Here is a 13851-nt window from a genome sequence, read left to right as displayed (position 1 = left end):
CCCTATGTTGGTCCCTGGTGTTAGTGTTCCCCTGCCTCGTCAGGTTAATCAGGTCCAGCTGTGTCTCCCACCTGTGTGTGATTTCCCAGTGTCCCTCTGTGTATTTATAGTGTGTGTCTGCCTCTGTTCCTCATCGCGTCGTCTGTATTCATCCTCTGTGTTCGTTCCCTGCGTTTCTCTGCATTACTCTGTGAATCCTCTGCGTGCTCTCCCTGCTGTCCTCCCTTCGTGTTCAGGTTTGCTATTCTATGGTTTAGTTTCTCCCAGTTTAGTTTATCCTTAGTTCTGTTTTGCCATCCCCACTTTGTCTTCTGTATTCTTAATAAACCACCCTCACATCTTAGTAAGTGCTGCATTTGAGTCCTCCTTTCCACACATCACACGGCTGCTGCCCCAGTCGTGACATTTTCTTAATTGATGCAAAGATATCTATTGTCAGTTTTTAAATTTCATAAAGCCTGATGTTTAATATTATAGGGCTATTTTTACGGACATGTTAAATTGTAACATAATGTTTAACAGATAATGATTTCGTTGTTTTTTTTTTTTTTTAGATCATACACAATTGTCTCTTTGATTGTTTCAGGATACATGACCTGCCATTATCCAATGACACATCTGCTTTCCTTTGTTATTAGGCAAAGGTATGCATTTATGGAACTTTAAGGGTTATATGTGACACATTGTATCTCAAACAGTCTCTAAGGACTGTTGAATAACTTTTAAAGGACCATTAATACCCATTTTCGACCTGCCAAAAAGTGATTGTGGCCTATATCTTGTCACTGAAACAATGTTTCTGCTTCAAACTTGGTGGTTGTCATTCAAAAGGGTCCTGTGTGACACATTATATCTCAAACAGTCCATTAGAACTGCTGAAAAACTTTTAAAATAACATTAATACCGATAATATGTCATTTTCAACCTGCCAAAAAGTGATTCTAAATGGCCTGTATTTATATAGCGCCTTTCTGGTCCCTAAGGACCCCAAAGCGCTTTACATATCCAGTCATTCACCCATTCACACACTGGTGATGGCATCACGATGGAATAATTAATGCCTACAGGTTTAGTATGTCTACTCTCGTTGTTCATATTTGTTATAAGACTGTCGAATAGTAGTTAAAACAATAAAGACCTATTGTGCCAGTATCACCATGACTCTTTCTTGTTTGTTCAGAATAACGACTGAGAACATGGCATTGTAGCGCTACCCAAAAGTGATTGTGGCCTATAACTTGTCACTGAAACAATATTTCGGTTTCAAACTTGGTGGATGTCATTCAGAAGGGTCCTGTGTGACATATTATATCTCAAACAGTCCATTAGAACTGCTGAAAACCTTTTAAAATAACATTAATACCGATAATATGTCATTTTCAACCTGCCAAAAAGTGATTGTGGCCTATATCTTGTCACTCTGTCCGTTTTTGAGGAGGGTTTCCCTTTTCTTAGTAATATCTGTAAAATCCATCATGTTAGATTTATAGGTATACATGTCATACAAAAATCCACTACAATGTCAGAGAGAGAGGGTATCCCTAAAATAGTCATCTCACTCTGGCTGTGAGCAGAAGCCTCACCCACTCATCTTCTGTTTACGAGAGGCAGCCAATCAGAAACAAGTTGCAGGGGATTATTTTGAACTGTGACTCATACAAAGCTACTTCAAGAGTCCACATGGAAAACTACGCAGTCTTTAGTAGTGGCGATGTGGTCTGTTAAGGGAAAATCCCAAACCGCAGACTGCAAATATAAACAGAAACACAATGAGACAGCGTAATATATCACATGTACATGGGTGAGCGTCTCCGAAGAGAGTCACGTTGAAGTTGATCCAGAAAAGTTGGTCACACGTTCCATTGTCAAGTCCAGCGTCTTCAATGGTGATTATCTCATGTTGGGGTGGTCCCTGAAAGATACTAAGGAAGTTAAGCGAGTAGATGGTAGATGAGCTTGTCTCGTTGAAGATGATTTTATTATGCTGATAGCCAACGCCCGAAAAGCTGGCGGCACGTTTGGCTTGTGTTTTGTTCTTTATTGTCCTCGAAAAGTGCGAGGAGTCCTGCTAGGAGCAGGAGGACAGCTGCTAGGACGGCGAGTGTCTTCATGACAGCCAAACACACCTAGATCCTCGGGTGAGTAGACTACTGGCGAGAAGTAGAGGGCGGGATATACCCAATCAGCCCTCTCTTCACCAGGTAGATCACCAGAAGGTAGGGGTGCTGGAGTCTATGAGTCTGGGCTGTCACTCACTTTCTTGCAGTGGCTTTGGTGAATCCAAGATGGTCTCTCTGCTATCTTACAGGCGGTTGGTGTGGTGATGAGCACTTGGTAGGGACCTTCCCAGCGGGGCGAACTCCAATTCTTTCTATGGAGAACTCGAATCAGGACCCGATCACCTGGCTTCAACCTGCAAGATACTGGAGAAGATTCAGAAGGCAGTTTATTGTTCAAAACAATATCTTTGTTTTCTAGTAGCTTCGACATCCATTCTGCTAGTGTGGTCTCTCTGATTGATTTATCTAAAGGCTCACTTGTGATTGGCAGTGGAAATGGTCTGCCATGAATGATTTCAAAAGGTGTGAGTTTCTGAGAACCCTGTGTTAGTCTCATCCACATTTTTACTAGGCCTATACACTCAGGCCATGGTCTCCCTGTTTCTTCCATACATTTTCTAAGTCTCTGTTTTATTGTGCCGTTTGTCCTTTCTACTAGGCCGGCACTTTGAGGATGATAAGCACAGTGATATTTGATGTTAAACCCTAGTGCTTCAGAGACTTTGCTGATTACCTCGTTGACAAAATGTGTCCCATTATCTGATCTTATTATATGTTGGAATGAAATGGTTACATAAGCATTTTGCTACTGAAATGGCATCTGCTTTCTTTACTGGGTAGATTTCTGGCCATTTTGAGAATACGTCTATGATCACTAGAGCGTATTTTGAGCCTTGGCATTCATTTAGTTTAATAAAATCCATGTGGATTGTGTGGAAAGGATGAGGTGGTGTGGGAAAATGACCTCTTTTTGGTCTGAGATTCCCTTGTGCATTGTTTTTTTGTTTTTTTTGGCAAATCATGCATGTTCTGACAAATTCTTTTGCTGAAGTTTCGAAATTTAGAGTGTAAAGGTGTTTTGGAGATTATATCTACTATCCCTCCTGTTGACAAATGGAGAGTAACTCCATGTGTCACTAAGGCTGCTGTTTTGTGTAGAGACTTTGGAAGTATTGGTTTTCCTTCACAAATCATCAAGTCATCTCTTAGTTGCGCTCCGCATTTCAGCCATTTCTTTTGCTCAGCTGTGGGAGCTGCTTTTGATCATCCTTTGTCAGTAAAATTGTTTCCCTTTGTAATTTCATAGTCATTCTTCTGATGTGCTGCACACTTGCAAATTGCTAAATGTCGCATCACATGAGGAGTTTCCTCCCATGTAAACAGATGTGTGCCATGATAAAACCTTCTCTACACACTAGAAACAAGAAACTAATTTCAACCGTTGTTACATCTTATTCACTTATTTTATAATACAGTTATTTTTTCAAATCTAATATCAATCAACTAATTTGCACATCAGCTTATAATGCGCTAAATTGACAGGTCAACAGAAATGCACGTTCAAAAGATTATCACAAAAGAGAATTTCCTCCATACAGTAAATTACTTGTGTTGCATCAATCAAGCAGAAAGCATCTCACAATTTATTGTATTACCAACTAAATTTATTGTCTGGTCACTGCTTGGTCATACCAGACTCTCTCTGTGTCTTTATTTTTCCTTCTCTGTTTTCACAAACGTTTCACCTATTGTCCTGCAAGCTGGAGAGTTAAATGTCAGTAGTGGGTAAATTCAGCAGTTGATAACAAAACTATTAAGTTTTTCCTGTTTTAACACCAATGTGAGATATAGAGGCGCACATATAGTGTGTGCTCTAGTGTAAGCTGCTCTTCATTGCATGTATGTGTGTTAGTACGCTTGCATGCAGGGCCTCTGGGCCTGTCTCACCCAAAAGGGCATTTTCTTAACAGTTGCCTTTCACTTGCGTGTGTTAAGAAAGGCAAATGTGCTTGTAGCAGTTGTGAGATTATATTACATTATACCTGTAATCAAAATGAGTGAATCATGATACTGCTGTAGGCCACATCATACTTCTTGTGTAATCAGTATGTAGTTTTAGTTTGCGTCACACTTCTTAGTTAAAAGAATGTGAAAATCATTAGATTTATCAGATAGGTTTGTATTATCCTATACTGCTGATTTACTGTGAGTGAGTTACACTGTTTCATGACATTTCATACTGCCGAGTTATGAAGAGAATATTGTATTCAGAGAGTAGGGGCCTCTCTCTTTTTTTTTCCTTTGTGATAGTAAAGAGAACAGAGCACATGCCACGGGAGCGTCACCCCCACCCTTGGTGGAAGCAGAAAAACAGGGAGCCAAGGTCATAACTCAGGCTCACAAAGAGTCAGAAAGAATGTGAATACTTAGTTTTGTGGCTGTGGCGCATTTTGTATAGCTTCTTTTCTTTGTTTAGTAGCTTTCTGCCTTCACCTGTGTGCCCTAAGCATGTGACTTCAGGTCTCCATAATTGGAGTTTATTTAAAGATAAATAAGATGATTTCATATATTGCTCGCAGATCATGCACTAGACGGTATGTTGCAGTATTAGCCTGCTTCAACACTTAAGCAAAACATCACTCTTTGTTTTATTATTATTATTATTATTATTATCCTGTCTCAAAACAGAAAATGAAATTGTAGTTGTTCTTGGCTGAGAAACAAAACCTCTCTTTTTTTTTTTTTTTCAAAACAAGAAACTAAGTTTTAATTTTTCAGCCTTGTCACATAAAACAAAACAGACAACCCAGCTCTCAGCTGGCTCTGGACTTATCATCATCAAGGACGCATGGTGAGAGCTACTTCAGAAGTTACAGTGCTCATCACTCAAGCAACATTTTTAAAAAAAGGAACAAAAAACAAAACTCAGCACACTACACAGAGAACAACAACAAGACACAACTGAAGGTGTTGTTCTTGTTTGTTCTCCTTGAATTTTAGAATAAAGTTATTACATCTCCATTAGTAAATCATATGCCTAATCATTATGTGCCACTGTGATCCACAAGTACGATCACAAATTTATTTTCCAAACTTACTAAGCAAACAAACAAAAATAAAACAAATTGCCTATGGCATCATCAAGGCTTTGCGTTCATATTAATTGAGTGTAAGCTGCTTTCTTCATTGCAAGTATTTATTACAATACGGTTTAATTCATGCATCTTATCACAGAGTTCTAAATTCAACCTATCTCCTCACACACACACGGTTTCCTGTCACCGACAGGCACACATTTCCTGTTTCTGCAGACTGTCTTTCATTGTATTTATAGTCTAAAAACCCTCTTTAATTCTACTAAAAACAATCTAAATCCCTTGATCTAAAAACGATACACCTTTATTTCACACACACTTTTAAATTGAGCTCTTTCAGACATCAGGAATCATCACACACACTGCCTTTTCTCTCAAACTTCCACTTGTTCACACACTCTACTATGAACCCTTGTAGTGTTATTATTACTTATGTTTTATTATTTTTGTACAAATCACACCCAATCACTTAAAACCTACTACTCACAGCATTCACACAGTTAAAATCACTCAAAATATGCTTTCATACGAGTATTTCAGACATGCTTTTCAAGATATATAGAGGTCACTCACTGTACATCCACAGTAATGAATTCAAACTCTATTTATACAATTGTAGTGAGCAAAACCAGCATCTCCATGCGCGTCACCGCTCCTCATTAGCTTGGTAGTGTCCACATATTTAATTCAGCTTCTCAATCTTGTAGCTTTAGCTGTTGTATACAGGGTTTGGCTCATTAGTTGTTAGTATAGGTTTGCTCTTCATCTTAACAAAGTCTCATCTAAGATGACAGGTTTACAAGCAGGTCAAGTGTCTCTATGCACCTGATTAGTGTAGTTATTTCCTTATTTTCTTCATCTCCTATATCATTGTACTGAGTTTGAGCAAACCTTAAGCTTGAATCAGACTACTTTTAACAATCTTCCACCTCGCATCATAACTGACTGAGGTGCCTCTTCCTATTATTTATCATTGTATTGTTTTTCCTTTTTTATAACAGCAATAGTATATTACAATACACTACTTTACTACTAATATACAATAGTATATTAGTTTATATTTTATTATGTATCCATCACGGGTCTGTGTGAATCTGCAGCTTCACACCTTCCCAAGCTGGAGACATTTTCCTTGGCTGAACAATGACACAGCCTTAATATGCCTTATGCATCTCTCTTTTTTATTTGATATATTTTGTGTGAATTATCTGGTTTCACGCATTCTATTCATTCAGCTTGGTTGTCTTCCCAATTTTGTTTCATTGCTTTAATTTAAGTTAACCTTAATTTAACCTTTTGTTTATTCCACTTTATTCCTCTTTCCATGCTTTAAAATATTACAACTCTTGTGTATGCTTTGATTTCTTTTTTGGATCTTTAACAGTATTTATTTCTGCCTGTAAGGTTTCTTTTAGTTTTGTTAAAGCGGAGGGGCTACACTTTCCCTCCCATGTCGGGCATTTTGTTTTCTTAGGATTTCTCCATCTACATGCACTAATTTGTCCGGCGCCTGGACATTTCTTTTCTAGCCACTGCTCGTCAGCAGTGAGTTTTGTTGTTTTATTACCCTATTATTAGTTTATGCTTCTTTTAGCGCTTAGTAATACACACACACCTGCGGCGCTTTCACTGGCACGAGAACAGAGAGAGGTAGCTGACACGCCCTTCTACTTTCAAGCTATTCTTGAAAGCGGTGTCACCTTTACGTGATGAAACACGACCTTCCTCTCAGTTCACCAGTACTTCAGTGACCAACAGTAAACAAATTAGTGGAATAGTTCAGCCTCCTTATTGTGCTGTAAAAAATCAACTTATTCCACCAACATAAACAAACAGTATAGAACAAACAATTTTTAGACGCGCGTTATCTTTAGCTACCAGTCCTCAAGACGAGCTTAATGCTTCCAGCCCCTCTGGGCGAGCTTTAGCTACCAGTCCTCAAGACGAGCTTAAGGCTTCCAGCCCCTCTGGGCGAGCTTTAGCTACCAGTCCTCAAGACGAGCTTAAGGCTTCCAGCCCCTCTGGGCGAGCTTTAGCTACCAGTCCTCAAGACGAGCTTAATGCTTCCAGCCCCTCTTGGGCGAGCTTTAGCTACCAGTCCTCAAGACGAGCTTAAGGCTTCCAGCCCCTCTGGGCGAGCTTTAGCTACCAGTCCTCAAGACGAGCTTAATGCTTCCAGCCCCTCTTGGGCGAGCTTTAGCTACCAGTCCTCAAGACGAGCTTAAGGCTTCCAGCCCCTCTGGGCGAGCTTTAGCTACCAGTCCTCAAGACGAGCTTAATGCTTCCAGCCCCTCTTGGGCGAGCTTTAGCTACCAGTCCTCAAGACGAGCTTAAGGCTTCCAGCCCCTCTGGGCGAGCTTTAGCTACCAGTCCTCAAGACGAGCTTAATGCTTCCAGCCCCTCTTGGGCGAGCTTTAGCTACCAGTCCTCAAGACGAGCTTAAGGCTTCCAGCCCCTCTGGGCGAGCTTTAGCTACCAGTCCTCAAGACGAGCTTAAGGCTTCCAGCCCCTCTGGGCGAGCCTATTCTCTAAGTTTCGTTTTCGCTTTTACGCAAACTTTCACTGTCTCAAAGTTTTCCGTCTTACCTTAGTGGTGGTTTCTTCAGATGCACCCGATCAGCCCCCGACGGTGCGGACCGCTTGTAAAACGTTGGCCAAGACCCGAATTCACGTCCTTGGACTTTATCACACACCTAGTGCGTGAGCTGCCGGCAGACTTCAACATGGGCTTCTCGCACCGACGGGACCTGGTGAGGTGCCTCTTATGGGAGCTGCTTTAAATAGCCCGTCCCATCCGGCTCGAAGGACCAAGAAATGTTAAGGGAAAATCCCAAACCGCAGACTGCAAATATAAACAGAAACACAATGAGACAGCGTAATAAATCACATGTACATGGGTGAGCGTCTCAGAAGAGAGTCACACAGTGTACCTTTTTATTTGTGCATTTATAGTCACTGGTGCCCACACAACAGGGCGGCGTATTTTTGCTCTTCTCAGAAAAATGACTATACAACAGTATGTGGCTATCTTACTGGAACATTCCGTTCCTCTTTTTATCAAGACATGTTACACAGGCGTGCTCTCCCGCCCAGCAGGCCGTCCAGGGACGAGCTTCCGGCAAGCAATATGAATCACAAACAGCAATGCATTTAATAAAAATCTTTTTACATGGTCATAGTGATGATTCGGTCTTTATAAAAAAATCTGTCAAACTTTCATTTTCTGAGCAACTTTCACTGACAGACCCACTTCAAGAAATCCGTGCTGCAGGTTTCACAATATGGATTAAAACTGAAGCGGCGACTACCTGACGTAAAACTCGGCACTCGGTCCTCCAGCGCTGGTGTGATTCAGAGCGACGCCCATCAGGTTGGGCGGTCCCAGGGAGCTCAGAGGAATATTCACCTGGGGACAGAACAAGAAAATTTATAGTATTAATATATTAATTTTTTAGCCCTTTCGTTACTTAGACGAAACAGCTGGTGCAAAGTGTTATTTGGACGACTGTGGCTCAGGGGATTGGGAAGCGCACCTGTCACCAGAAGGTCGCCGGTTCGATCCCCGGCCTTTCTGTCCTGGTCGTTGTGTCCTTGGGCAAGACACTTTACCCTACCGCCTACTGGTGTTGGCCAGAGGGGCCAATGGCGCGATATGGCAGCCTCGCCTCTGTCAGCCTGCCCCAGGGCAGCTGTGGCTACAACCGTAGCTTACCTCCACCAGTGTATGAATGTGAGCGTGAATGAATAATGGCATTGTAAAGCGCTTTGGGTGCCTTGAAAAGCGCTATATAAATCCAATCCATTATTATTAAAGAAAAGTGACTGTGTGAATACTGCTTTAGACATAAAATCCTTGTTTTATACTGCAATGTTTGTGGGTTGTGAGGTCCTATGTGTAGGATCTGACCTAACAATTTTCCACTTCATAAAAAAACTTGGTACATTTTCTGATGTGTGGATAAAATATCCGGGCCCTAGACGTTCACACACAGCCTGAGGACAACGGGGTTGATATGAGCAACACATCAAGCATTTTGGTGAGACTGAATCCTCTTTATTCATATCACGCTCTGGGTGGCCTCCGGAGATATCCAGGAGCCCTCCTGCCTCTGCCACCTTTTGACTCCTGATCATGACCACCTGACCATTGCTGGTGCACAGTATGCCACCCACACCTAGAGGCTGAGCCAGCAGCGTCAGAGGATCTCCGAACTCGGCCTCACCACGCTGTCGCAGCTTGGCCACCCCACACGACCAGTTTGTTCCCAGGTAGTCCTTGTAGCATGTGTAGCCTGGCTAAATTAACCAGGCCAGAACACAGATTATCTTTGGGGTTCTTTTAATCTGAATGATAAAGTAAGCGCTCAGAAGAAAATAAAAAAAGGTTGTAAAAATAAAGAAATAAAATTGTTACAGACAGTTCTTATCCAGTAACAGCTTTGTGCACTGGTAACCTACTGCTACTGCAGGTTATTTCCCCAACTTTATCAGCGTCTGGAACTCAAGGATGTCTAGCGTCAATTTGTGACTGATATAAACCCATACAGAAATACAACAAACTTAGCAGTGCAAAAATAACTGTAGTGGCTTCTCCTGCTAAGACACAGAGCCAAGATTAAACAGTTAACAAGGTACATTTTCTCTCTTACCCACAGAGATATTATAATACGAGTGTGAACTCAAATACATACAGTGCATTAATCCAGCAGAAAACGGAATACAGATCCCTCTGAGATGAACGGTGAAGTTGGTTGCAGCAACTCCTGGTGTCTTAACTGTTCCACACTTTGCATTTAAAACAGACCACGCAGCGGAAAACGGCATTGCACACCGACATAACACCAATGCAAGCTAGCACTTCTGTGAATGCCTCCGTAGATCCCCATCATCCCTTGCGCCCCAAGAGGTACCCCAAAAGAAACAGCGCCCTCCAGTGGCATGTCCCATAATATTGACCTTCCACCTGGCTACACATGTGAGGCCTAACCTCAGAGTGTGGAGGAAGTTTGTCTGCAATGCCATTAAATTCTCTGTAGTCATGATTGGAGGCACCCTCAACATTTTTTAATCTGACTTATACACCTGTTATGTATGTCACCCAAATGCCTCTGTCCTTGACTGTTTTGGTCCTCTGTGTGGTGGAAAATGGTGCCATGGGACAAAGGAGTGGAAGGGGGATTTTGTAGATCTGCTAAGCAGAAAGAATGCAGCCTGAATTTGGCCCTGTTGAAAAGCCACGGCTCCTTGGACACCCGCTTCATCCACACCTCATCTATGTGACGCTCCAGAGCCAGATCTGTATGCCTGTTAAACCTGAGAGAGGAGGAATTGATTTTACATGACGTGTGATGTCAAATATTTAAAGGATGTACTGCACTGTAATGTTTGGACCTTTCAGAAAGCTCCACTTGTACTTGAGACCTGAGCAGCCCTTGCCAGTGTGCACAGTGCAGCAGCACAGACACCTCAGGGTCCATTATTTCCCCACTGTGGCTCTTCACTGGAAGCATTAGTTACTTGATTCAGTTGTGCCCTTTGAGAGGACTTGGAGGTGGGATGGTTGGAGATGTTAAGATGGTTGCTGGAAGTGATCAGAATGGACAGGATTAGAAATGGGTCTATCATAGGGACAGCGCAGGTTGAGCACTTTGAAGACAAAGTCAGAGAGGCAAGGTTGAGATCATTTGGACATGTTGGACAAAGAATGCTGAAGATGGATCTGCCTCGAAGTAAGGAAAAGAGGAGGACAATGGAGAAGAATGATGGAGCGAAGGAGGACATGCAGAGGGTTGGTGTGACAGAAGAGGGTGTTGGGGACAGGGTGAGATAATCCTCTGTGGTGACCCATAAAGGGAACAGCCAAAAGAAGAAGAAAATGTGAGCTGTTTCAGCTGAAGCTGAAGGCCCATGAAGGCATCAAATCAAGTGAGGTGATCAACTATGTGCATGTTAATAAGGCCACTCCAGTTATACAAAGACACACATCAAGTGCACCCACATATAAGAGACTAGAGCAGGCAAATAAATATCTGACCACTGATAAGGTTAATGGAAGCACAACATCAAATTATTAAAAACGGATTTCTAAAAATATTTGAATTTTGTTGCTATCATGGCAGTAACTACTCCAAAAAGGCAGGATTTTTAAAATAGGCACAAAATAATTGACCAAAATAACTGATTTAACTAATTCAACTTGGCATAAATGCAAGTCCAGGTGAGCTATGAGTATACCGCAGTCATCCTCTAATTCAGGGGTATATAATGACAGTTTCAACAGGGCCCGTGGGATCATGACAGCATTGGGTGCAGTGGCATAACCAAAAACGGAAGGACAAATTCCGTCAAAGAGGAAAAGAGACCGAAATGATGAGCTGCTAGACCTCATCAGAGAGGCAGCAGAGAGAGGCTGAGGAGAGAAGAGCACAAGAGAACAGGTCACATGACAGCACAGCATTTTCTCTGCATTTTCTACCCACAGTTTGAACTGAATAACACATAACACAACGTACACACAATGAAAACAAACAGAAATCAGAGAGTAAAATTTCAAAACTTTTATTGATGTTAATTTAAAAGTTATTTAAAAAAGAGGATTCACACAAACTCCATTGTACCCGGAGGGAGCTCTAGCTGCAGTTTGCTAAAGATATCAACTTGAATATTCCGGGCAGTATTTGTATTCCTGATATTAATAGTATTACTGGGACCAAAGGAACTGTTTACTATGTTCACAACCGATTTTTGCTGTGAAATAGCAGATTGCCCCTGGTTTGAATCTTCTGTGTCTGAGTCATCTGAGCTCCCCATACAGCATGCACACAAGCACGCAAGCAGGTTTTTGCATTTTCGATTCTTTGGCCTAGATTCCAGTTCAGGTGGTGTCTCCTGTGTTGGGTTGGTAACAGTTGATGGTTTGTTGCCCATTGCGTTTTAATATCTATTTGCAGATAATTTGTTTTCGCTTTGTTAAAGCTGGCGTTTGAAAATCCGTTCTTGCAGAGGGGTATTTATGGGTTCGGTTTTAACTTAAATCCTTTGAAGTGTATGACGTCTTTGAACGTCATACACGTCTTAAGCCCCGCCCACTTCGAGCCTCCCATAATAATAACTTTAGTAATAGTAGCAGTTAAAATGTTGTCTGTCTTTATGTATTTCTTAGAAAACGCGAAATCTGCACAAACATGACATTTTCATGTCATAATGTTCTTTCTGTTATAAAGCTTGCATAAAGCTATATTAGCAAAGGTGCTGTAAAGTTGTTAGCAGTGTGTCAGCTTTGTGACCTGTGTGGAAAAGAGGAAATTGCTTTACTGCTACAATATATTAGATAGCATATTAATCAGCATTAATATTATCTCGTATAGCTTTAAACTGGTCAGATGACAGTTAATACACGAACACCAGAGTAATCATTTAACACGCTGACACCATATTAATCCTTATTACAGGTGCAGCATAACCACTTTTAGTATTATTATGTCTTTATACACACATTGCAGTCCTGTGCTCATAAGGAGTTGAAGCTTTCCCAGGGAATTAAAGGTCTCAAGCTTCATTCAGCGTGACTGTCTGGGTGACACATTGGTTAAAAGCCGGGAGCTTAGGAAAGATGGCACACATGCTTACAAAACACACATATATCACATATAACCTAGAACTAGATTTAACCATAGGCCTGAATGTACTGAGCAAACATGTTGCACTTGAGCTTTCTTGACAACAGATGACGCGTGGAGAGGACCAGCCCCCGGAGACTGCAGAGGCCAGAGTCCATTGCCTTTTTGGAAGAAGATGCCAAAAAGAGGAACCGCGATATTGCACTTTATGCTTAAAATACATGAATGTTCTGTACATGCAAATTATGTGCTTGTAAACGCTAGAAGGGGCGTTATAATACCCTGATGCTATAAAAGCAGTCTGAAGTATAATTTTGGTGAAGACCCTTGCTGACATGTGCAGTGACTGTCTTCCCGCGCGAATACTTCAATAAAGATCGCTTAACCCAAATCTTCTGGACTGTCTTGCCTTTGTACTCTCCACCAATTCTGAACCCGTAACACCTGCCACAGAGTACCTTTGTGACGTCATTCGCTATGCTCCAGACCGGATGGCTGGTGCAAGACGCCCGATATCCAGCCCCGTCACGGAGTAAACTAAAAACAGCGAATAATAGATTTAACAAAAATGTTTTTAGAAAATAAACTGTTTTCTGTCATGGTCCTGAGTCCGTGACTCAGTGATTTTGTGTTTGGTGTATTTATTGTTGTTGTTGTTGTTATTATTATTATTTGTGGGCTGTTTTGGGATGGTTTGTGTTTTGGGGTTTTGGATACTGGGTTTCTGGGTTTGTGCTCCCTATGTTGGTCCCTGGTGTTAGTGTTCCCCTGTCTCGTCAGGTTAATCAGGTCCAGCTGTGTCTCCCACCTGTGTGTGATTTCCCAGTGTCCCTCTGTGTATTTATAGTGTGTCTGCCTCTGTTCCTCATCGCGTCGTCTGTATTCATCCTCTGTGTTCGTTCCCTGCGTTTCTCTGCATTACTCTGTGAATCCTCTGCGTGCTCTCCCTGCTGTCCTCCCTTCGTGTTCAGGTTTGCTATTCTATGGTTTAGTTTCTCCCAGTTTAGTTTATCCTTAGTTCTGTTTTGCCATCCCCACTTTGTCTTCTGTATTCTTAATAAACCACCCTCACATCTT

At 41.7% G+C, this 13851-nt stretch overlaps 1 long non-coding RNA gene across 1 annotated transcript; it reads right to left on the bottom strand.

The window, feature by feature from the left end:
- Positions 1-10676: 10676 nt before the first annotated feature.
- LOC109195998 (uncharacterized) lies at positions 10677-13435 on the bottom strand. The gene is made up of 2 exons (XR_002057469.2): positions 13219-13435; positions 10677-12441 (listed from the first exon to the last, which is right to left on the bottom strand). It is a non-coding gene; the product is annotated as an uncharacterized LOC109195998 (long non-coding RNA).
- Positions 13436-13851: the final 416 nt, after the last annotated feature.

This window comes from Oreochromis niloticus, linkage group LG19, assembly GCF_001858045.2.
Source record: "Oreochromis niloticus isolate F11D_XX linkage group LG19, O_niloticus_UMD_NMBU, whole genome shotgun sequence".
In the NCBI taxonomy this organism is placed as follows: domain Eukaryota; kingdom Metazoa; phylum Chordata; class Actinopteri; order Cichliformes; family Cichlidae; genus Oreochromis; species Oreochromis niloticus.
Note: the sequence above shows the minus strand (reverse complement) of the source record. Positions and strands in the feature narration are given on the sequence as shown.